At 30.9% G+C, this 26,225-nt stretch overlaps 1 protein-coding gene across 1 annotated transcript in view; it reads left to right on the top strand.

The window, feature by feature from the left end:
• Nucleotides 1-17,467: 17,467 nt before the first annotated feature.
• Nucleotides 17,468-26,225, top strand: part of LOC143080632 (putative tyrosinase-like protein tyr-1) — a 36,606-nt gene continuing 27,848 nt past the window's right edge. The window contains exon 1 of the mRNA XM_076256564.1: nucleotides 17,468-17,625. The gene's annotated coding sequence lies outside the window, so the exon portion shown is untranslated. The remainder of the gene's footprint in view (nucleotides 17,626-26,225) is intronic.

Here is a 26,225-nt window from a genome sequence, read left to right as displayed (position 1 = left end):
TATCATTCTGAGTGCGCATGTACTATTTTGCGCTGGACGTTTGGCGGCCGCTAATCAATCAACATCCCATTTGTGGAAATGATTTGTTCCTTTTGTGATGGAATACCTTATAAATCTTGATAAATATAAACAAATTTTGAGAGAAGCTCATAATATAAAATCATTTATAACTTTATAATATTATCTGTCATAATTATACACTCTACTTCTGATAGACAATTAAAAATGGTCCTTGTTTAAAAATGATGAATTAACTTGAAAAAAAATATGAATAGAACAAAACATTGTATGTCTGATCTGCCGACCACTGACTTTTAATGACACAAAAATAACTTTTAACATTGAAATAAGTGTGCGATTCTAACTTTCTAACTTAAAAATCAAATATCGAGACCATTGTGGCTTTTACCAGTCGTTATAAGACACATTGCAATACAAACTAAAATAGATACGTTTTTTATCAAATTGTATGATAATTTCATATGATTATGGCATTCTGACCGCCGATAGTTTTCAAGTTTAAAACCAAACAAATCTCTCGATAATTTGACACGCCCATTTCCTATTGAGTTTAATGTGAGCTGTTACAAATAACACAACTACATGTTCGCTTAGTTTTGTTTAATATAATATTTAAAGTTCAGCTATGTACATGTAATTCGAAATGAATGCATATTTTCTGTAGTTTTATTGGCGTGTAAAATCATTGAGACAGCTAATATATCATTTAGAAATAAACCTAGATCCGCAATGATTACTCATGTAACAAATGTTACACTAGATCGAGCAATCCGAATCCTTAGTTACGGCGTCTATAATGCTGATCTTGGTCCTGAGTAAACAAACGTAGTGTTAAATCTGTTAACCTGTGATAAGGCATGAACAAGGGTCGAATAACGTAATTTTGTGTTGGCTAATGAACAAATTGTTATGATCATTTGTTTACAGTAAAATTACTACATCAAGTTAGATAACAATTTCAGTTTAAATGTTATATATGGAAGTTGTCATGAAAATAACATACTAAACGGGTTAAACATAGACGGATTAAAATACAGGTCGAGCACCCACTATTCAGCTATCAATAAAATTATTCCCGAGTGGTAAAATATACTGCATTTTTATAAAATGTAAATTAACAAAGAAAGCCAAATAAGTGTATTCATAATAATAAATACACATCTTTTGAACTATCAAGTTAAAACAAAGACACCAAAGGGACATTTAAGCTCATAAGTCGAAAATATACGGAAGCGTATTAGGGACATAGAAAAAATAAAATTGGCAGTTTCAAAGTCGAAATTTTGACTTTTCAAATTTCGAAATTTTGACTTTAACTTGAAATTTTGACTTTTCAAATCCCGAAATTTTGACTTAAACTTGAAATTTTGACTTTCTGAAATCTTGAAATTTTGATTTATTGAAAAGTCGCAATTGTGACTTATTTGAAACTCGAAATTTCGACTTATAAAAAGTCGAAATATCCACTTTAAACTTGAAATTTTGACTTTTTTAAAACTCGAAATTTCGACTTATTTAAAACTCGAAATTTCAACTTATTTTAAACTCAAAATTTCGACTTATTTTAAACTCGAAATTTCAACTTATTTTAAACTCGAAATTTCGACTTATTTCAAACTCGAAATTTCAACTCATTCTAAACTCAAAATTTCGACTTTTTGTAAGTACTTTTAAAACTTTGATGTTAGTATTCAAACACAGTTATTACAATTTTAAAAGGAGTAGACCTGGACGCAAATTATTAAAGCGTCATCCACACATAATGTATTTTATATATTGAATTTATAATATTAATTTTTATATTTTTTATATTTATATATTTTTATTTATATATTATATATCTTATTTATCTATAAAAATTATATATTATTAATTTAATATATTAAAATTGGTTTTGTTCTAAACTTAAGATTTAATATTGAATTCGGAAAGGACATGCATGTTGACAGAAAAAAATATGTTTTCCCATATTACATGTTTTAGTTCCCATGACACTGTCATAGAATTGTCAGATCTGAGAACATTTAGCATCGCAGTTATAAATGCCTGTTTGGTTTCCCAATAGCAAGTCATTGACTTTGCCTTGTTTAAACAATGGTAAATCAAGTAGCCAAAAGTGCCATGCATATTCAGGACGACAAATGAGCTGCTCGGGTTTCTAGTTTTGGAATTTTGAAATAATAGTTCTTTTTTCTGGAACATTGATTAAACTCTACAAGTTGACATTCTTATGACACAACTATTAACCCTTGTCTTTATATTTTAGACTGTTGAATAAAAATATGTCGTAATATAGGTGTGTCTGAATAACGGGGTTGTCTTGATACACATATCTGAATTTCAGACTTGAAATATATATTTGAACGTGAAACATATTTCATAAAGGCAAAATTTCGAATTCTAAAAAAGTCAAAATTTCGACTTTTTGAAAAGTCGAAATTTCAAGATTTTAGAAAGTCAAAATTTCAAGATAAGAAAAGTTAAAATTTCGAGATAAAGTCGAAATTTTAAGATTTGAAATGTCAAAATTTCGACCTTGACAAAAAAAGTTCATTGCTAATTTTATTTTTCTATGTCCCTAATACGCTTCCGTAAAAATAAACTGACAACAACATGACTAAAATAAAAGTCAAACAAACAAACAAACACCACCACATATAAAAATCATTTGACACGCCCATTTTCAATGGAGTTTAATGTGAACCGTTACATGTAACACAACTATATGTTCGATTATTTTTGTTTAATATAATATCAATAGTTCAGCTATGTACATGTAATACTAAATTGAATGCATATTTTTATCTGTAGATTTATTGGCGTGTAAAATCATTGAGACAGGAAATATATTATTTAGAAAAAAACCTTGATCCGCAATTATTACTCTTGCAAAAATATCACAACGTTGTTAAAATAATAGAAATTTATGCGACTGCCATACATTTGAGAGATCTAGCTAGTTATAAATAAAGGCAACAGCAGTATACCGCTGTTCGAAACTCATAAATCGATTGAGAAAAAAACAAATCCGGGTAACAAACTAAAACTGAGGGAAACGCATCAAATATAAGAGGAGAACAACGACACAACAGAAACACAACTTAAAATGTAACACACATAGAAACGAACTATATTATAACCATGGCAATTTTCCTGACTTGGTACAGGACATAAAAGTAGTTTTAATCCACTTTTTTCAACATAAGAAAATGCCTGTAACACGTCCGGAATATGACAGTTGTTATCCATTCGTTGGGTGTGTTTGAGCTTTTCATTTTGCCATTTGATTAGGGACTTTCCTTTTTTCAATTTTCCTCGGAGTTAAGTATTTTTGTGATTTTACTTTTAACTAGATCTAGCAATGCGAATCCGTCAAAAAGGGCTCTGAAAAGGCTATGAGCAGCTGCTGTTCAACTAATAAAACCGTCATCTAAAGTGTTGCTCATGAGACATGAATTAAATCTATTGATAAATCGTATAATCTGTGATAAAGCACGAACAAGGTCGAATGAAGGAATTTTGTGTTCAACTAATGGAAAAAAAATGTTACACAGTATAAATTCTATATAAACTTAGATAACTTTATCAGTTTAAATGAATATGGGTTGTTTCCATGAAAATAACATACAAAAGGGGATAAACAAAGGCAGATTATATTAGAGGCCGGGCACTCCCTATTCAGATATCAATAAAATTACCCCCGGGTGATTAATTATACTTCACTTATATAAACTCTATAAATATACATCTTTTGAAAAAAATCAAATTAAAAGAGAGAAAAAAAAACTAACAACGACATGACTAAAAAGAAATAATCAAACAAACAAACAAACAACACTTCCAAAAACACAACATAAAAAGAACAAAGACTGAGCAACATAAACCCCACCAAAAACTGTGGGTGATCTCAGGAGCTCCGGAAGGGTAAGCAGATCCAGATCCACATTTGACATCCTTCGTTTTGCTAATGTTAGTATAATACCAGTAAAAAAGTCTTATTCGGTAAGTCAAATCAATAGATTATAGACCTAGATGTTTTGAATCAATTGAGAACTATATTTTCAATAAATGCAAATATTTTGAATTAAAAAAAATGGAATGTTTAAACAACTATATATTGCTAATATGTGTGTAAAATTACTGTGACGTTTCGGGAAATTACGTGCCATTGGTATTGTCTTATTTTGTAAATTAATGAAAATTACAATTAAAGAGTCTAGGTCTGGAAAGAATAAATAAAAAATAAAAACAAAACCGAAGTTGCAGGTGCTCAACTTCAGTATTTTATCAATCTTTATGATAAATTACAGTGGTCTTGATTGCAAACTGTAGGAGTAAATATTATTAAATTAGTTTTTTTTAATTTAAATTAGTTTCATATAAGTCAGATTTTTATGTGTATTATCATTTTTGAATATCAACACTAAAAACGTTTTACATGAAGGGACCCTATTGAAAACAAGTTCCAAAGCTTTACGGATTATCCCTGATAAATATCAGATTTTTCCTCGTACACAAAAGGTACTATACTCATCAAATGCTCTGTTTTATCAAGTATGTGTTAGCATACAATGTCATATGTTTTCATGTAATATATATTGCGTATTGTAAAATGTGTATGCTTGATATTTCACGGAATCAAGTATTATTAACATAAATAAAAAGTATAGTAGTGGATTGCATAAAATAGGTACCAACTTTTTCCCGCCTGACTGCACCATACTAAAAACAGATGTACTCTTAGCTTCAAAATCCTGATGATTTAATAATCAGACACATACTAACTATTGTAAAGAAAAGACCCATTAAGATGATTTATGGCCGAGAGACAGGTCATCCAAAATCCATCTAACAAAATTTCTGTATCTGTTCAAATGAAAACGATTAGAACTATTATTTATAAGTTAGTACCATGCATGGTAGAAGGGTAAGTTTGGGTCTGTATACAGCTTCAGTGATAAAACTGATTTTGAAAAAAGAACAAAAAACCAGTCAATTTTCTGCAAATTTGTATATGTGATTGCAAAAGAAACTATGACAAATAAAACAAGCAAAATTCAATTGTTGCAACCAATAACCTTTTGGGGCCCATCGGGCCTCATATTCTGATTTGGCCTAAATTCAAATTAGTATAATATTTGCATAAACTAATTCCATCATTGATAACCTAGATTCCGCGCCGATGATAAATGGACGAAATAAAAAAAAAAATGCCATAAAACTATCGGCAAGGTGCGGTAAGGTGAGGATGTATAATCAATCACGACTTAAATGCAACTGTCAACATGATGAACAGATTTCAAAGAAAAGACATTGAGATAATAATCAATTGAATATCCATATTTAGCATATTTATAGGGAGAAAGGCCTTTAGAACTAGTTCTGATTTCTTTTTTGGCTGCCACATTCTTTTTTTTAAGCTGACTTTTTGTTTCAAAAGATGTGGATAATTGGACATATTTACGGTTGCAGTCATGGGGGTATACTTAACTCTACAAAATATACAATGTATATACGTGCATTTTTAAAAAAAAATTGAGGCATTAATGCGCGCGTGTAAATAGACCTTAGTGAGATGTCTGCTTGCAGTTGTTACTAGGTAACCTAATTGACGTTGAAGTTGATAACCTATTACTGCACCTCTAGAATATCATTGAATACATTTCGTCAGGATATCCCATAACCAGTTTCTAGTTTCCTTCTTAAAAAAATTACGGCAAATTGATTTTTTTTAAATGTTCGGTACACCCAAGGAAGCGTAGGTCAATTTTGACCACAGCGACCCGGTAGTTTTGTTTTTTTTTAATTTAAAATGCGGTTGGTGGGATCGCAATTCCTCTGAAATCAATATAGATTGGTGTAATAGAACCAAGTTGTGCAAAATTGATTTTGAAATGTAGATTTGGCACATTTGGTCAAAATGTCTAATAAAAGTTACTTGTGGGAATGACTGTGTAAACCAGTGTAATCGTAACGGTATTTTCAATTTTAAGCAGACGCTTAATAGATGCTCTCATTCGGTTATATAGGAAAATGTGTAGTATTTTTGGCGATTCCAATTTTCGCGTTTAATATAAAAATAAGGAGATGTGGTATGATTGCCATTGATTTGCCAATTTTCAAACCGGGTCAAAATGACGTGCATTTGAATTAAACAAGAAATCGACTATCTGTTGTATGACGTAATAAGTGAGAAAGATATATAACGACTGAATAACCATGATACAGGCCTCCGACTTGCAACATGCACATTTAGAATGTGGTATGTTGGACATGTGTGTAAGCGTTTTGTCCTCCCCATACCCATGGACAGTGATTTTATAAAACATTATAATATTTCACTGTAAATAAATACAATAGTGCTTTACTCTTCCGATTGGCACGAAGCACATAACCAGTCCATCTAATATAAAAACAAAATACACGAAGTACTAATCTTTGATAACACGCGGTTAATGAAAGGTAGTTCAAAGCCAATAACAACTTATAAATAAATTATGTTTTCCTCAGACATAATTATTGAACACATCCATGGTACAAATGAATCACCGTCAAAGGTTTTATATTTAAACAGCAGGACATGTCCATGTCCATCATTTTTTTTTCAATTGCAGAAAAGATATTAAATTTTTGAAGAATGGTGAATCATTGATGGTCATGGTATCTGCGGATTTGAATTGCATAATGCTTTTTCTGTTTTTTGGTTTCATATTGACCTGAACTGTCACAGCACAGTTTTATTTGATCAATAATACACGTAATTTCATTTCTTTATTTTGAGATAAGAATTACATGTAATTATGTAAACTCCTTCTATGCATTTTCATTGTTGTTGGAAGTTTTTGCTTTTTTCTTCATCATGAGATATTTATTACCATGTAAAACAGAATAGGTTTTCAATTTTTTTAAGGGAACGAATGTAAATGACATTGTTGAGAATTACGGCTTTGAAGTTTAATCATGATGTATTCACTATTCCACTGTAATTGTAAATATAATTGTTTTTTTTTATATAGTTCTGGTTGTATGGGCATTGTTACATTTTGTAAACAGCGTGCACTAATTTCATCTTTGCATATGAATTGAGTGTCCTTAGACAGCTAAAGTGTGACACCGAAAGAATCCATTTATGATCAAAATATTGTTTTTAACTTATATCAGTATCGTTGAACACATCTTAAGACTTGTTTTTATATCAAGTTTTACTCTTTTGGGGATTTTATCTGGTGTAGTGGATAGAAATTATCTATGGTATAGGCGTGTGGTCGTCAATGGAGGTACATAGGGCTGTAAGTTTTTCTCACCAGAGAAATAAAATATAGTTTTAAGGGTGAACAATGTTCAACTGTAAGGTTTTATATAGATACAGTTTAAACGTATATGAAAAATATAATTTAATTTTACCACAACATTAACATTTACATCCTTAATAACTAACAAAACTTATAGCTGAATTGAAAGGTACAACGTCTACTTTCCACGATACATTATGTGCTGTGGTGATATTCAAACTCAAAAGTCGAAAACAAACTGACAATGCCATGGTAAAAAATTAAAATTAGAAGAAAAAATAAAGAACACAAAACGCAAAACACAACAATCATGTCAAGAATTGTTACAGGAATTGGATCAAACTCGGAAAAGAAGATGTGATATACCCTTTCCGAATGGGTAAATGCTGTTATTCAAATTTGAATGAAAATAACTCAATTTATAATCATTCGTGCTATTTCTGTCTTGTCTCGCGTATTACATTATAATCCTGGTACCTCTGATAAATTTTTACACCACTAGGTCGATGCCACTGCTGGTGGACGATTCTTCCTCGAGGTTGTCACCAGCCCAGTAGTCAACACTGCGGTGTTGACATGAATATCAATTATATGATCATTATTATAGATATCTTGTTACAAAACTTTATTATTTTTTTTTGGAAAAACTAAGGATTTTTTTATCCCAGGAATAGATGACTACTTAAGCCGAATTTGGCCCAACTTTTTGAAATTTTGGATCCTCAATGCTCTTCAACTTTGTACTTGTTGGGCTTTGTAACTTTGTTGATCTGAAAGTCAATGTTGAGTCTTATGTAGACGAAACGCGCGTCTAAGTGGCGTATTAAATTATAACCCTTGTACCGCTGACAACTATTTACAACTATGCCAATGCTGGTGGACGTTTCGTTCCCGAGGGTATCACCAGCCCAGTAGTCAGCACTTCGGTGTTGACATGAATATCAATTACATCGTCATTTTTATAAATTTCTTTTTACAAAACTTTGATTTTTTTTCGAAAAACTAAGGATTTTCTTATCCCAGTTATAGATCACTACCTTGTTCTTATTGGGCACAACTTTTGCAATTTTAGTTCCACAATGCTCTTTAACTTTGAAGTTGTTTGGCTCTATAACTATTTTCATCTGAGCGTCACTAATGAGTCTTATGTAAACGAAACGTGCGTCTGGCGTATTAAATTATAATCCTGATATCTCTGATAAGCAATTAGCTATATACAGGTATTGCCATTTCCTATGAAATCCAACATATACGTCTGGGATAATTACTAAAGAGATAATCCTGAACGTTCGACCTCATAGATCTGTTGTCTGTTAATTTCCAATTTCAACCCACGATGAAAGAGGGACGAAAGATACCAAAGGGACAGTCAAACTCATAAATCTAAAACAAACTGACAACGCCATGGCTAAAAATGAAAAAGACAAACAAACAACAGCACACACGACACAACATAGAAAACTAAAGAATAAACAACACGAACCCCACCAAAAAACTTGGGGTGATCTCAGGATCTCAGTGAACCTTCACTGTAATGGATAAAACATTACTCCTCTACTTGCAGACATGCGTATATATTCATATAAGACAAACTTCATACAGGATCTTCTCAACAGAATAAAAAAAAAACTGTTACTAGTCCTTCAACTACACGTTCAACTATATAGATGATGTCCTCTAACTCGTTTTTCAAACTTTAGTGACTATGTTGAACGAATTTTTCCCATTGAACTTTAAATAAAGGACAGCATAGTTACAGTTATGTCTGCCTCATCTAAAATCTAGAAAAAGACAACGCGAGTCTGTTGAGAACGGACTTTAGTTTTATCAAAATTTCAGCTACCTTCGAAAGAATTTTTTTCACTCCCGGATTATGTGAGGGTTCGTGTTGCTCAATCTTTAGTTTCATATGTAGTGTTTTGTGAATTTTCACAGAGTATATGACGTTGAATTTGTACTAGTTTTAAATTTAATCTTAAAAAAAAAAGATTTATTTATTAGTTGTTATTGGCTTTGAACTAGCATTCATTAACTGCGAGGATTCTTTGATCAATACAATGCATTCTATTTTGGTTGTTCCTATGCGTCGTGGCGATCAGATGAGTAAAGTCATTTCAAATAAGTTTTTACAGTTTGGTCTGTTGCACTGAGTTGAATGGTCAAGAGCTAACAAACAAGTTTTACTCGCCACGTTCTGTATGTGTCTGTCCCAATTCATGAGCCTGTTATTCGTAGGTAATCGTTGGTAACTGTTTGTTATATCTGTTTCTTTCTTTTAAGTTTTGTCATTAATCAGGCAGTTTGAGTTTTTTTTTTCGTTTGAATTTTTTGTGGCTGTACGGTGACTTGTAATTGCTTAAATATAAGTCATTTTCAACTTGCAGGATATTTTTCTCATTGGCAAACATAAAACACCTCCTTATTTTAAATTGTATTATCTGATTTGTTTTTTTTTTTACAAATTCGTTGTTGATTTTTCTTCGACTTGTGAATGTTTTAAGGCCCCTTACTATCTGCCTCTTTTTTTAACAGAAATTGATACGGCGAGAACAACTGTTTTGGCTTGCATTCTGTGATATACAGGTATTTTGTGACAAACGCAAACAAGTTTGAACCAGACTATAAGGTTATTTATGTTACTAGAGTTGTCTATGGAGATTTTAAGAAATTTCTTTTTGAATTTCAGTTCAGTATCTTTGTGATTTTCCTTTTTTTCAGTAACCGTAAGGTTTTTTTTATCGATACTTTGCGTTTTTGTCTCTATGTTGGTTGTTCCTGTACTTCGTGGTGATAAGATGAGTGCAGCCATTTCAAATTAGTTTCAACAGCGTGGGCCTATGCACTATAGTTCAAGGTAAGTTGGATGGTTGAGAGATCACAAACAAGTTTAACTCGCAATATTCTGTACGTGTCTGTTCAGATTCAGGAGACTGCGATTCGGTGTTTATTGTTGGTTATTTCTGTTTCTTTCTGCATCTTCTTTTGTCATTTATCAGGAAGTTTGTTGTTGTTTTTTTCTCGTTTGAAGTTATTCACATTTTGTCATGGCTGGGTCATTTCATATCTGATTATACGTTATGGGCTTTGCTCATAGTTGTGGATGTACTGTGACATGTTCGCTTAAATCTAAGACATTTGCAATCTGTTGGATATTTTTCTCATTGGCAATTATAGAACACCTCAATATTTAAATTTGCTTATCAGATTTGTTTTTTCACAAGGTTGTTGTTGGTTTTTCTTCGACTTGTGAATGTGTTAAAGTCCTTTACTATATTTCACTTCTTCATACAGAAATTGATAAGGCGAGAACAACTGTTTTGGCTTGCATTCCGTGATATACCGGTATTCTGTGACAAACGCAAACAAGTTTGAACAAGACTTTATAAGGTTATTTTATGTTACTAGAGTTGTCTATGCAGATTTTAAGAAATATCTTCTTGTTTAAATTTCTATTTTTTTTTTTGTAAATTAATGGAATTGCTTTTTTTTTTTAAACCGCATGGCTGCTCAAATTATGATACTTTTTAAAAATGTTTCTTTAGATGATTTATTGTTTAATGCAAGCAATCATGCTATATATTAACCTTTTGTGCTTATTGTATTATACTGTTTTTGTGTGTCGGCTACAGATCTAGAGATTGTGTTATTTGTAGTATATATGTACCGACTATAAATAAAGTTTCCACGTCTATGTCTACGTTTATGTCCTATTCTTAGATGCAAAAATTAGTTTGCATCATTAAACAATATCTATCACAGCACAATCAGTTACGTGTTTTATAAACTAGACACTTTAAAGTTGAGTTACATATTTAGACCTAAGTAGTTGATTTTTGTAGTTTATTTGTTTTGTTGTATGCATTAGAAGGAATATTTAATTTGACTTCTTTCTTTTTCTTTTCTTTCTTTATTTACATTTATATCATTAAAAAATCAATGTTTATATATAGCTAGTCATTTAAACGAATAATGACGTCATATTTTTAACACATATACCAAAATTTATAGAAAATTCGACATTTATACAATGAATGTTGGTGAATATAGTGATTGACATCAGACTATTTGGAGAAAAAAAAATTTACAAATCATGATTCTGTAACAAATAAAGGCTACAGTAGTATACCGCTGTTCAAAACTCATAAATCCATGGACAAAAACAAAATCAGGGTAACAAACTAAAACTGAGGGAAACGCATATAAGAGGAGAACAACGGCACAACATAAAAATGTAACACACACAGAAACGGACTAAGCATTAGACAAAATACAAATTATTTACCTTTTCAATTTATACGTAAAAATAAGGAGATCTGATATGATTGCAATTGTCAAGAGAAAACTCACCACCAAATGACTTAGAAATTAACAATGATAGGTCAAACAACGGCCTTCTTATTAAAAAAAAAACCAAAATAGTTTTAAACTCATTCTACTTTGCAATTGTCTTTTAAGATTTGTACTGTTCTATTGGGGTTTTTCAGTGTGAAATTATAACATATTTGTTTTGAGTCACGATTCCTTCATTTCATTTTTTTTTTTTATTTTTGAAAAAACATACATCCTTCTGGAATAGTTTTGAACTCATTAACCTTTTCATTTTCAATGTTTAATTTTACAATATCAGTCATAAATTTCAACATATCTGTTATGCGTCATGTTTCATCTTTTTATTTAAAACATTGGTTTTTGTACAAACTGGCGTTAACATTACAAAAAGATTTCAAAGGACATTCTGATTGTGTAACGTCACTTTCTTATTTTTTACTTTCCAATTACATTATTGAATTTCTACAAATTCTTTGCTTATCATAATGGTAATAGAAAGTTCTTATTTTTTTAAAGCAAAATTGTTATCTAGTTAAATGGTCAACCTTATTTCAATAGAAACTGTACACATAAAAATTTTGCATTTAATTCAATGAAACCTCCAAATACATAATTGCAAAAGCCTATCAATATCGCTATCATTAAAGATAAGATAATGTTTCACACTGATCTGAATTTAAAGTTCCTATGAAGAAATAATTTACGTTGCTAAAACCTTAAACGACATATATATTGAAAAAAAACATCCTGGTAAATATCGTATCATGAAGAACTGAAATTAAAAACAAGTTTGATGGTCTAAAATCTAGAAGTATGGAAAAGTTTAAAGTATTGAAAAAAAAAAGAATGTAAAAAATGAGAACTCTAGAGTGAAAAGGGGAAGAGAGGATTGAATTGCTTCTAATGAGTTTGTTCCTTTCGTTTTATTCCAGTAATAGACAGAGGCGACAATTTTAAGGAAGCGCTCACTCATAAAGTCCTCCTTAAATACATTAAACTATTTTATTGGAAAACCCATCCCGTTATAAATTTATACAATTATTATTATTGTCTGTTCCTAACATCAAAGAGCTTAACAATTAACCATCTAGTTCATACCTTTATTTAGATAACAAGATTCGTTATTTATACACCTTCTTATATCTATTTATTATAATGTTCATATTCATTATTCATATAATATTTGTTGTCATTCTCCGCTAATTGTTCAGTTATTCAAATTTATTTGTTGTTGTAATGCAACACATGTGTAAATGAATATTGATGCTATTATATTAGTGCATGTTAATTGTATAACCTGTATATGCTTTTAAATATAAGACATTATCTCATCTAAGCTATAGCTATGCTTATTAGTTTTTATATTAATATAAAAAAAAGTATAAATCAAAATTAAAATTGACAGAAAAATTGTAAAGTTTATAAAAAAAATAAAAGATGAAGTTCTAATTATATTTTTATTAGACTAAAGTCAACATCACAAGCATGCACCGAAACCTCAAAAGTAGAATATTAAAAAGACATCCATCATTATTTAAAGAAAAAGCTCATAATATGATTAAATACACAATTATGCCACGCTATGTATTTCATTCATATCGATACAAAAAAGGACAATTTGTCAAAATCCTTGATTTGTTAGTGATATGAAATGAATGAAATAGTATGCGGTATATGACTTATAAAACAAACCATTCGTTAATATTCTTTTCAACTTCAAAGCAGATTCACATCAATCTAAGCATTGTTGTTAAAAAAGGGAAGATAAAAATAAAACTTCAGGTAAAATTTCAACACATGACTCATTCTAATATCTTATCATGTGATTAAATAGTAAAAATATAATTACAATCTGTGACATAAATCTATTAAAAGTACAAAAAAAACACCAAGAACAAGGCGAGCAAACTGTATATTGCCTGATCCTGTCTGGATATAGGTAGTACATGGATTTACATCTATTTACCTTAAATCAAAATTGTGTCATTCAAATCATCAAACGCACCTTTTAATTGACATGGTTGACAAAATGACACTTTTGGAGCAAATTATGATGGCGAGAAGGATGATTTCTGACAGACAATACAACCAGAGGCTTATTTTCTACACATTCACAGCTAACACAAATTTATTAAACAGGTAGCCCTTTATTAATCTTTAACACAGAACATAGAAAAAATATTTAGCTACATATAGGGTATAAATGTTTATTGCGTATGAAAATTTTCCTCACATTCGGTTGTGTATTGGTTCTGTAGAATGTCTTGCAATACAACAGACATAATTTAGTTACAGAAATATCGACCAAAAAATTAGATTTTATGATTTCGTTAAAAACAAATGAAACATACACTATAAATGATACCCCAAAAAATAGAATAAACGCTAGAACCAATATAATATGCGTATATGACTTGTACTCATTAATACGGGAAAATGGATTATTTTTAAGAAAAAAATTGTATCAATTTAAATCTAGACATATATATATTCATAATATAACAAAACACTTAATCATAATTTTGTCACAAGTTGTTGAATTGCTATAATAAGTAATTCTAAACTAAGTACATTTTAACACATGACGTGTAAGAAAGCACGCAAATTTATCTCGGTTTCAGATACATAGTACTAAGTTCATTCATCACATGCTTCTTCGTAATTTTACCCCAAAATTTTTGAGACACCTTTTTCTCTAATTTTTGTACTATTTTCAAATTTCCTGAGTAGTGTGAAAAATCTATTTATCATCACAAATGAAAAATCTGTTATCAGCAAATGATTGGTCGAAATTGAATTATGACGTTAGATTTCTTCTGAATGTCTTATTATAACGTCCTGAAAAAAGGCGACCTTGCCTCATCACGTCACACAATTGGAACACAACTGTCTGCAAATGTTTGAAAATGAAGGACAAGAAACATTAGTAAAGCATTTCTACTACTATAACTCGTGTATTACGACATTTCTCCATCCTCAAAAGTTAAATTTTAATATATAAAAAGCTTGGCAAGCCTCGAGCTTTTAATTTCAATATCTTAACTGTCTCGAGTGGAAAAATATCGTGGTACACTTGTTACAGTGATTGAATCTATATTTTGCGCGGCGATTATACTATTGCATCGAACGTGAAACGATATTTCTCCTCTTTTTTTCTAAAACGCCAAAAAATGTAGCTAGGAAGGGCAGAGAAGCATCGTTTTTCACGAGAAATGGTAGTGGAATCCGTTGCTCTACATTTGAAAATGCCTGTACCAAGTCAGAAATATGACAGTTCTTGTCTATTCCTTTTTGATATGTTTTGTCATTTGATTTTGTCATGTGATAATGGACTTTCCGATTAGATTTTCCTCTAAGTTCAGTATTTTTGTGATTTTACTTTTTGCTCAATTGATTTTTCTCAATGTAAATGTAAACTTTCAGTCTTGCTATATGACGCTATAAGCCATGGTTGCATTTTTTCGTGACGTCACAGTTGCGAAATTAGAAGAAAGCAAGAATAACGGACGTCACACACAACATGTTTTGAAAGACTTCAATCAACCATATTTCAGAAAATAGAAGAGGTGAATGAATTTGTTATTTATCCGATTTTCATTTGTAGTTCAACACTTATGCTGTATGCAAAATTTTACAATAACACATGACAAAATAATTTATGTAGTAGTAACGCCTCTTCCGATTGGCTGACGTTGTTTGGTTTATCAGTTCATAGACGGTTTTGCGGTATGTATCACATTTTTTATGTTATTTTTTCATAGACAGAAAAAATATTACAGTCATGATGATGATGATGATGATGATGATGATGATGATGATGATGATGATGATGATGATGATGATGATGATGATGATGATGATGATGATGATGATGATGATGATGATGATGATGATGATGATGATGATGATGATGATGATGATGATGATGATGATGATGATGATGAGATGATGATGATGATGATTGCACGAGAGAAATATATTTGTGGTAAACAGCCTGTTTATTTATTTTTTTGGTATCATGTATGAATTAACAAGTGTGCACTGATATGTGTCTCATGCTTTACTTATCTTGATTGAAGGTTTAACTACAAGTATCACAAACTTAAAATTAGCCCTGATCCATTTTAAATGAGATGAAGGTCTAATGAACCCTACCAAACAGGCTATTTCAAGCAATCATTCAATACACGGAATGTAGTATATACATTCATTATAGCATATAAGAAACATGCATGACTATGAAACATAATCATTAAACTATAAAACCACGAAAAAGAGGTCAAGATCAGATGAAATCTGCAAGACAGCATGTAAAAAAATATAAATGACCTATTGATTAAAGTATCTAATAATCTGAAAAACCATGAAAACTAACATTTAGAAATGAACCATGAAATGAAATCAAATTAAGATATAACCTGCAAGTCAGCCATTCACATCTTACAATAATTCCTTATAGTACCTAAGATACGGACCCCTTGACCTCGACAATATAACTTTGACCCACTGATCCATGAAATGAGATAGAAGAGGTCAGTTGAACTGTGTCGGAGGGATTTGAAGACATCAGAAGGACCCCATATACCAAATATAGTTATACATATATTGTTCAAAGCTTTATATTTTAGAAGGCCTGGATGCTTTATACCTCGTATTCAGATATCTTATGTCTCGAAGCTTCCGACTGGCATACATTGTATGTGCATTGTTCTTCACCCTATTTTCCTGTTTCAGTGACGCTTAAAAAATAAGTCGTCTTTTGTCGTGCAAAATAATGTCTTTATGACTTTTGAACAGCGGTATACAACTGCTGCCTTTATGTATAGTGATTATTTTGAATGACAAAAGACTACATATTTGAAACAGGAAAATGAGGTCAAGGACAATGCACACATGACAATCGGAAACTATCGTAACATAAGATATCTGAATACGAGGTTTAAAGCATCCAGCCCTTCTGAAATATAAAGCTTTAAACAAATAGTTTACATCGCCGCGCCGTTAAATATGTATCGTATTTTATGGCTTTCATTAATTCATAAAATTTCCATTAAAAGCACATTCATCATAATATCCTTTTGAATTGATGGAATTCTTCTGCCCATTTATTAAGTACTAGTATTAATTTATGACATGCACAAATCCTAACAAAAAGTACAGAAAAGGACCCGTTGGACAACCTTGTAGTATTCCATGATTTGTAAATAATTCCTCATTTATAGATCTCTTCACTACAATTCAGGGATTTGTTGCTGCAATAACACGATAACTTTTATAAAAAATAAAAACAACACTTTATATTTAAATTACATGAGTCCGACGCGTATTTATAGATTTACCTTCATCAGGAACGATCAAAGTTGAATATTTGAAAGCCAAAGATTTATTAAAGGGATCAATATTTTTTGTTAAAATGATAATATTTTGCACACTCCTAAAAAGGGAAATAAAAGTCGGATGACCAGTGAATATATCCTTTTTGTCGTTGCAAGCAGTCGCCATTTCCTACGGTTTGTAACTATAGACTTAACTATAAAATAGAGAAAAATGATTGTCATGCTCGTGTATTTCTAGTATCACCTATTTGAATGAATAATAGTTACATTCAGATTTCCTTCCGTTGATCAACCCCTTTACCAGACTTATTCAAATATTGTGGTTACACATTTTTATCTGATCAGTGTTTCTCTCTCAAACTAAATACCATAATACATTCGCTTTATAGTTGTTTGAGAAAGGTAATTTTAGCGTTGACATTCATGTTTATGCATGTAAATAAATCTTGTCCACGGTCTCTACCTTTGACAAGAGTGATGATAGATTAGTTCTTTGTCACAGGTGAGCGCCTGGAACAGTCTTGGTCGATTGTCCCGGTAGAGTGTAGGCATAATGCAATAAGTAGAATTTTTACTTTATAAAATTCCAAAATACATGGTTTAAAAACAGTTTCGGGAACTTAATTAGTGGAGTTACTGTTTATTAGGTAAGTGTTAATTAGAATAAAATCTGAATTATAACATCTTCATAATTACATGTTACTAGTTGTGTCCCTTGGATAAGTGTAAGTAAGATTTGTCTGGATACACAAAACGGAATAAATAAGTCAAAAAGGAATGAAATCATGCAAAAGAAGTGGTCATTGTTAAAATAATGTTAAAAAAACATATAGAACTTCCTTAAGTTTTGACAGTTTTAGACAGAGATATCTTTCAATATGTTCATTTGCTGCCTTGAATATATATACTAGAACATAACGTTTACATTCTATATATCAAATATAAATCAATAGGTTTTTTCTTATGGTTAAGACAGATATATAATAGCACTGTGATTTAGAAAAAAAAATCGTATGTCAATTTAGCATGTGGGAAGTCATTAAAGCCAAAATTATTAATAATTCTATAGCATATAATTTTGTTTATACTTTGGTCAATATTTTGATAGTCTATTGTTTATGTATTGTTTGTATCAACATATTTATATATTGATGTTACAGACAAACACTTGCACGAGATAAGTAACAAAATAAAATCCGAAACAAACAAAAATTTATATACAGATGTATTCTATTTTAAATTGGTGGAAATGAAATTGTAAGGAAAAGACTACACGGATTTGTTATCATTATAATATAATTCATCTTATTGAATTAATGCATCTTTCATAGTTGACTACGTGATATGTTAGACTGCATATGTAAATGTTAAAAAAACAAACCACAATAAGTCATTGAAAACCATAAAATCACTCAATGATTTTATTATCTGTTAAATGAATACATAGTCTACAATTTTGACATTGACAATTTTACATTGTAAGCTGTATCGATATTAGTCATTGGTATAAAGTTTAGATCTATAAAAAGTTTTGTTTAACATGAAGGTTGACTTGTTCTCGAGACCTAACATCAAACATGATTTTAAAGTAGAGTACAACAACAGTATTCCGCCGTACAATATTTTAGGCCTAAAATGAGTTCATTAACAGAAAAAACACACAATTTGATCTCGGTTTCTACTATTTCATAAACAATTTGTCGGGTTATTGTCTCTTTGCCCGTTCTCTTTGACACATTCCCCATTTCCATTCTCAATTTAATTGTAAATGTATTGAGTCATTTTATTAGTGCATCTGTTATTTGGGAAATCTAAAGACATTTTGTTTAAAACATGCAACAAATCTTGATCCTCTGTCCATCGAAGGGAAAGTTAATGTTAACATAATTCCAATTACGGAATAGGCCAGGCCCATATGCATAAAGCTACGTAAGTTCAGATTTGTTCCGAACGGACGGATTTTTCTACATGTCCTTCGATAAATTAGTACTACGATTGGATATTTAGCTTTATGCATACGTGATCATATAACTCAAAAACTTAAAAAATCCTGCAGAATTGTGTCTTTTGTTTTTTCTTCTTTTTCGATGGAGAATTTTTTATATTTATTATAACTTTATCATTTGAATACGAAACCAATCATGTACATATAAATAGTAATAATTTAGGCAAAAATAAAAATGTAAAACTCCTTCATTTATAAAAGGTAGAGAATATCAAATTAAAATCTATTTTTATTTTGCTGATTATCTAGAAAAGAAAGACAATTATTATAGTGCAATATGAACAAGAAATATGCATGTCATTTGTATATCCTTAGGGATAATGTCCACGGTGGTTTGTTAACAATAAGACATTTGTTGCACATGTAATACAGATATGTAAACTTGTCATTCTCTGGTATCAATCAATACAAAATACACATGTGTAAAACTGCCTTTTGTGCTTGTTTAAATTTTTTATTTTAGTTTGTCACGTAGGTCATAAATAACCCACAAAACAAATCGAATTAACACCTTAAGGACGTAATTAGAATTTTCTGGTTTAAAAATAAAAATACCTCTATATTTTTTTTACACTTTGTCATTTAAGATAATTCTATGAACTCTCATCATCACCAATATACCAAAAGGAGAGTACAAAAACAAGTTGGATAATAGGGTAGCACAATTAGTACCCATTGGAATATTGAATGTCTGTGGAAATATCAGTCCACCAAAATCAACAAATAAATTGTCGATAAAAAACTAATATCATCTTGATACAGTTAAGACTGGGTTGTATCTGGTGGTGGGTATTTCAAAATACACATGTTGTGCACGCTTATATTAGCGTTTGTGTTTGTTCATTTGCGGATCCAGGGGGTGGGGTCAATGAATTTGAATGGGGATATGAGGTTGGAACACACACACACCCTTTTATCCTGAGTTGGGACCCCCTCCCTTTTTTAAATGGCTGGATCCACCCCAGTTGTTTTCTACTGGTCGATGCTGTTATACTGCTTGTCCCCGAAGGTATCATATCCACCCCAGTTGTTGTCTACTGGTCGATGCTGTTATACTGCTTGTCCCCGAAGGTATCATATCCACCCCAGTTGTTTTCTACTGGTCGATGCTGTTATACTGCTTGTCCCCGAAGGTATCATCAGCTTATTAATCAGTGCTTATTTACTAACATGATGATAAATAAAATTCCTTATTTCAATCCTCTGTTCATCAATTTAAAAGTTATTCAGAATCCTCTTAACACTATTGACCTTGTTCGGGAACTATTTAGTCAGGCCTTGTCGATCGTTAAGCTCTTAGAGCATTCAAGTATTCATACAATTTTTGCTTTAAAATGTTGAGAGTTGAGTGTTCCTACTGAAGGCAATTCGAGACCATTTTGGACGCACCTTATTTCACAAGTGCAGTTTTTATTTCATGTTACATAATTTTAATTTTCATATTACAAAAATAACCGATATTTCTCTCAATGTTATAGAGACTTTTTTAACGAAGCTACGAATTCTATTTACAAATTTGTTTCAATTTCTTCTGATTTTGGGGTTGATACCATTTCATTGTTTATAATCTAATGTCTGACTTTTTTGTCCTTCATTTGTCTTTTTTTTTGTTCTCTTGTACTTATTTCAGCTGACAGCGGTAGATGCTTTCAACGTGGACATATCGGCGACAATATTATGTTCCTTTTTTCTGTTAAAATAAAATATGCTTTCGAAAAAAAAACATGTTTGAGATATTTGGAAAGATTACAAAATACATGTAGCAAACTTAAACAAATTTGCACGCATAGATCAAAACCTAATTAAACAAATGACCCAAAGCTGACGGTATGTGCTTGGATTATTAGTTACTTCTATGTATTTTTCTTTATTTAAACTTTCTATTAACTTTAGCATTGCATTCATTACCGTAACCTCAGTCTACAATGACGTGGAAGAGACTCAAGTTCAGAGGTCATATAAACATTATGATCTGATATTCCTGATAACAGAAACAACTACATTTACATGCCAAACATATGTAAGTTGTCGTGTAAAGAATACTTGATGATATTGAAATATATTGCCTTGTTAATAAGCAAAAATCAAACAACACTTCTCAAGAAGACCGTTCATAACAATTCTATTCTTAGATGCAATATGTGTAGCTTTTGCTCTTAATGTTAATGACCTTCCTGTACATATCAATATATTAACCCCCCCCCCCTCCTATATATTGTATAACAGCATTAAGAAAAATTCGCACGTGGGAACTTCAATTTGCCAAATTAGCATTCAAATTAACACTCGACCACCAAAATTATCAGTAGATAGATTTTCAAAGTGAAAGGGGCTTATATATTTTCAAAGTAAACATCAGTTTAATTTTTTTTTTAAAGTTTTGACATTGTATACATGTATGCCCGAATAAGCAAACGTGGATGATATACATGCTATACATGTAATGATTAACATCTGGATATTAATATGGATTTTAAATGAAATTCGGTTAAAAGCATCTGTAAAATTGTAATTACAATTCGCACGTAGGAATATCAATTTACTAAATTATGATTCAAATTCAGATTAACACATGACCACCAAAATTATTATTAGATAGGTTTTTAAGTGAAATAAACTAACTTATTTTCAATGTAGAAAATCTGTTGAAAATTTATTTAAAAAAAAACAGAAGTTTTAAGACATTTTTTAATGCACATTCGAACGTGGATGATTAATAGTTTTTAAATTTATCATTTTGTCTTTCTCGTTTTGAAACAATAAACGCATACAAAAGGTTTTATACTTTAAAAGTTTCAGGCTTATTTTTCATTTCCATGTTATTTTTACATGAAAAGATTTGAAGATGTATATGTAACATTAACATGTGTTTTCTGATTTATGTCATAAATTATAAGTCACTTGATGTTTTATGTAAACCATAAAATGTTTCTGCACTAAGAAAAGTACGGTTTTCTCCTAAACTAGGCAAGAAAAAATGTTTCTGCACTTAGTAAAGTACGGTTTTCTCCTAAACTAGGCAAGAAAAAACGTTTCTGTACTTAGTAAAGTACGGTTTTCTCCTAAACTAGGCAACACAAATTAAATCTACACTGAGTAAAGTACGTTTTTCTCCTAAACTAGGCAAGAAAAATATGTTTCTGCACTTAGAAAAGTACGTTTTTCTTCTAAACTAGGCAAGAAAAATGTTTCTGCACTAAGAAAACTTGTTTCTTCTTAACTAGGCAAGAAACAATGTTTCTGCACTTAGAAAAGCACGTTTTCTTCTTAACTAGGCAAGAAACAATGTTTCTGCACTTAGAAAAGCACGTTTTCTTCTTAACTAGGCAAGAAAAATGTTTCTGCACTAAGTAAAGAACGTTTTTCTCCTCAACTAGGCAACACAGATTGTTTCTGCACTAAGTAAAGCACGTTTTTCTCCTCAACTAGGCAAGACAGAGTGTTTCTGCACTAAGTAAAGAACGTTTTTCTCCTCAACTGGAAAAGAAAATAGTTTTTTCAATAAGTAACGCACATTTATCTTCTACAATAGGCAAGAAAAACCTGTTCCTACCATAATAAAAAACATTTCTTTGCTATCTGGACAATAAGAGATGTTTCTGCACTAAGAAAAGAACGTAAAGAACGTTTTTCTCCTAAACTAGGCAGGAATAAAAATTTTTGCACTAAGTAAAGAACGTTTTTTTTTCTCCTAAACTAGGCGACATAAATTGTTTCTGCATTTAGTAAAGGACGTTTTTCTCCTAAACTAGGCAGGGGGAAAATTCTGCACTTAGTAAATGACGTTTTTTTTTCTCCTAAACTAGGTAGGGAAAACAATTGCTGCACCAAGTAAATAACGTTTTTCTCCTAAACAAGGCATCAAAATTGTTTCTGCACTAAGTCAGGTACGTTTTTCTGCTAAAATAGGCAACACAAAATATCACAAATTGTTTCTTCACTAAAAATAGGGCATTGTTTTGCTCAACTAGGCAACGTGATTTTTTTCTGCACTAAGAAAAGAACATTATTTTATGCATGTTTTTCCTAAAACAATATTATAATGCATGTATCGTTTAGGGTTTTCTTTATATCGTTGTTTCTATTTTTACTCATTGACGAATATCTCACACTTTCATCTATTGCTTTTCATATTTATTCATAGGAATTTTGAATAATCTTTAACATTCATTTTCTCGTTAGTTTTCCTGTCCAAAATCAGGAGGAGTATCTGTACTTTAGCTTTAAATCTGTCCAAGGCTCACTGCTAGTATCCACGTGGATCAAAGATTACGACAGGATCATAGGCTATATGGATATTTATGTTTACAAAAAAAATTACACTTCATAAGTATGGTACGGTCGAGCTTTTCTTGAATCTGATTAATTTTCATTGGGAGTGATCAAAACCATTGAAATTTTCGAATGTCAAAATAAATAAAGATATGTATATATGAGCAAAAGGGACATAAAATTAAAGCCACAGTCATATATGGTCAACTTAGACTAAAGGAATTGGAACATAATTTTCTTCAGAATATCCGTCTGATCTGTAAATCTATGTAATATTATTCCATTAGGCTGAGTCGGGATTCGAATGGAAGGGGATGTATGTGGGTAACATGAGACTCACCCCTGGTCGACGCACCCGGTCTCGCTCTCATTTGGATTCCATTCGAAATCCTCTGGATTTTTTATCTTGATTTTTACATTCAAAATGGATTAACGAGATTTGAACATTGGAACACTTTTGTTTAATTCGTCTTTTTACTATTAATGTCTTATTATATATAGCAAACTGATAGGAAGTTTGAAAACGGGAAAATTTTGAAATAATAATTACTGCTTATTGCCATTGGTATATCTCTTAAAACATCCATTCTTCTTCCTATTATTCCTAAAAAAAATATAAAAAAGTACATTTTTTTTCTTTTCTTTTTATTTTTGGGGATGGGTGTCGGGGTTGTGTAAATAATCAGACAATGTACTCTAAAGTTTATAGCGTTATATATAGATATAGATGGTGATTTATAGGGCGTAGATCTTTATTATAGATTCACCTAAATTGTCCCAGTCAATGGATGAATTTAATGTGTCAATCAATGGCCACAGCCACACTGTTTTGAATTTCATTCTAATCGAAAAGAGACTTGGTTTACTATTGAAAGGTCAAAGATAGTTATGATTTTATCATATCCTGATATATACAAGGTGGTAATTAATTAGAAAATCTTAATTGTACTGGACACACAGGTACAAAACGTGAGGAGAAAATAGGGGGAAATGTCAAAACACTATATTTGATATCTAATTCCTGAGGAGAAAATAGGGGGAATTGTCAAAACATTAAACTTGTTATCTAATTCGTGAGAAGAAAATAGGGGGAAATGTCAAAACAAAATATTATCTAATTAGACAATAAAAACTGTTCAACTGAAAAACACTTCTGATAAAGATGAAGAAATATGTAATTGTTTGCTTGCTTTTTTGATTGATCTTGTCTCCTTTTGGTTTTTACACCACGGAAATGCATACATCATTACAATTTAACATGTAATTTAGGTTTCTGAAAGCATGAAATTAAACATCTGACCTGCTATTTCTTCGAGGAATATAAGAGGTAGGAAAATTTTTAATCTTTTATTCATATATTTTAAATATCACATGTCGCTCTCAGTATATTGATTCTGTTTTACAAACCAACATAGAGAGCACATCTTTGTTTAGAATCTGAACGAATTTATGAGACTTTGGACGAATTAGAGCTTGACACATATTGTTTAGACATCTCGGTTCTGTTGAAGTGTATATTTGTAAGTTGCACTCTAGACGTGTCTTTTGTTCATTAGTATATTGGGTTGCTGTCTCATTGACGTTTACACTATATCTCCATTTTATTCATAAACAATAATTGCGCTTACTTTAATTTCGTTAAAATAAATATTTTACCAATCACAAGTTGCTGTGATTTATCCTAAATTAAGACGAATTAAAGTGAGAATGTACATTTTGCATCATTCATGATCTTACAGCCATTTTATTTTCTCCCATTTACATTCGTTTGTCTTTTTTATTGCGTTTGGCTTAATAGGCATAAAGCAGTAATAGAACTGAAAAATAATCAATAAAACAAGCTAACATACAATAAAGAGAAAAAGAAACAAAGAAGTAGCATTCAAAGTAATTATACGTTTATATAAATAAAATTGTTACCGATAAAGGTTCAATAACAGATGGTATATGAAATTTATATCATTTAAACCTTCGAACTATTTAAATTCAGACAAACTTTCACTAGAAGATGGAAATTTACAAGGAATATGTATGATGTTGGTGCCAAAGAATACAGTCAAATGCATAGACTTACGATAAACTGTTTAAAACATCACACAAATATCTTCACGAATATGAAATCGAATTTCGAAAAAAACGCAGGAAGAATTATAGATGCACCATTTTATTGATAAACAATGTAATCCTGGGTAAAATCCCAAGTAAACTAATACTTTTATGAATGGTTCCATAAAAAAATAGGTTAAGGACTTAAATACATGTATAATACTTATAATACATTATAATTTATGGTTATGGTATCAGTTTTTCTCTTACGATGGATGATAGATGATTCTAGCTGACACAGATGTATAATGCATGATTATGTATAAATTATGCACCATAGTAGATGTGATTATGGCATGTTATATATTAGTTATGCAATGGTTGAACGAATTGGCGGTTTTAACCATCCAAAATGCAACACGAACTTGTTAAAACCAGCCAAAATGTTTGCATGGTGTCGATATGGTATGAAATCGCATTGTACAATGACGAATAAGCGGTTTCAAACATCAAAAATGCAGCATGAGCTTTTTTAAACTAAAAAAAAAACGTTGGCGTAGTGTAGATTTGGCGTGACATCACATTGTGCAATGATGGAATAGCGGTTTCAATCATCCAAAATGCAGTACAAGCTTATTCAGACCAGCCAAAGCGTTTGCATGGTGTCAATTTGGTGTGAAATCGCATTGTGCTATGATAAATTAAAGGTTACAAACATCAAAATGCAACATGAGCTTGTTTAAACTAGGAAAAGCGTTTGCTTAATGTAGACATGGCGTGAAATCGCACTGTGCAATGATGAAATAACGGTTTCAACCATCTATAATGCAATACAAGTTTGTTTAGAATAGCCAAAGAGTTTGCATGGTGTAGCTATAGTGTGTCATGGCAATGTGTACTAATGCATAAACCTTTTCAACCATA

The sequence above is a fragment of the Mytilus galloprovincialis genome, chromosome 6 (assembly GCF_965363235.1).
Source record: "Mytilus galloprovincialis chromosome 6, xbMytGall1.hap1.1, whole genome shotgun sequence".
NCBI classification, from domain to species: Eukaryota; Metazoa; Mollusca; class Bivalvia; order Mytilida; family Mytilidae; genus Mytilus; species Mytilus galloprovincialis.
The sequence above is the reverse complement of the archived record's forward strand: the minus strand, read 5'-3'. Positions and strand labels throughout refer to the sequence as shown.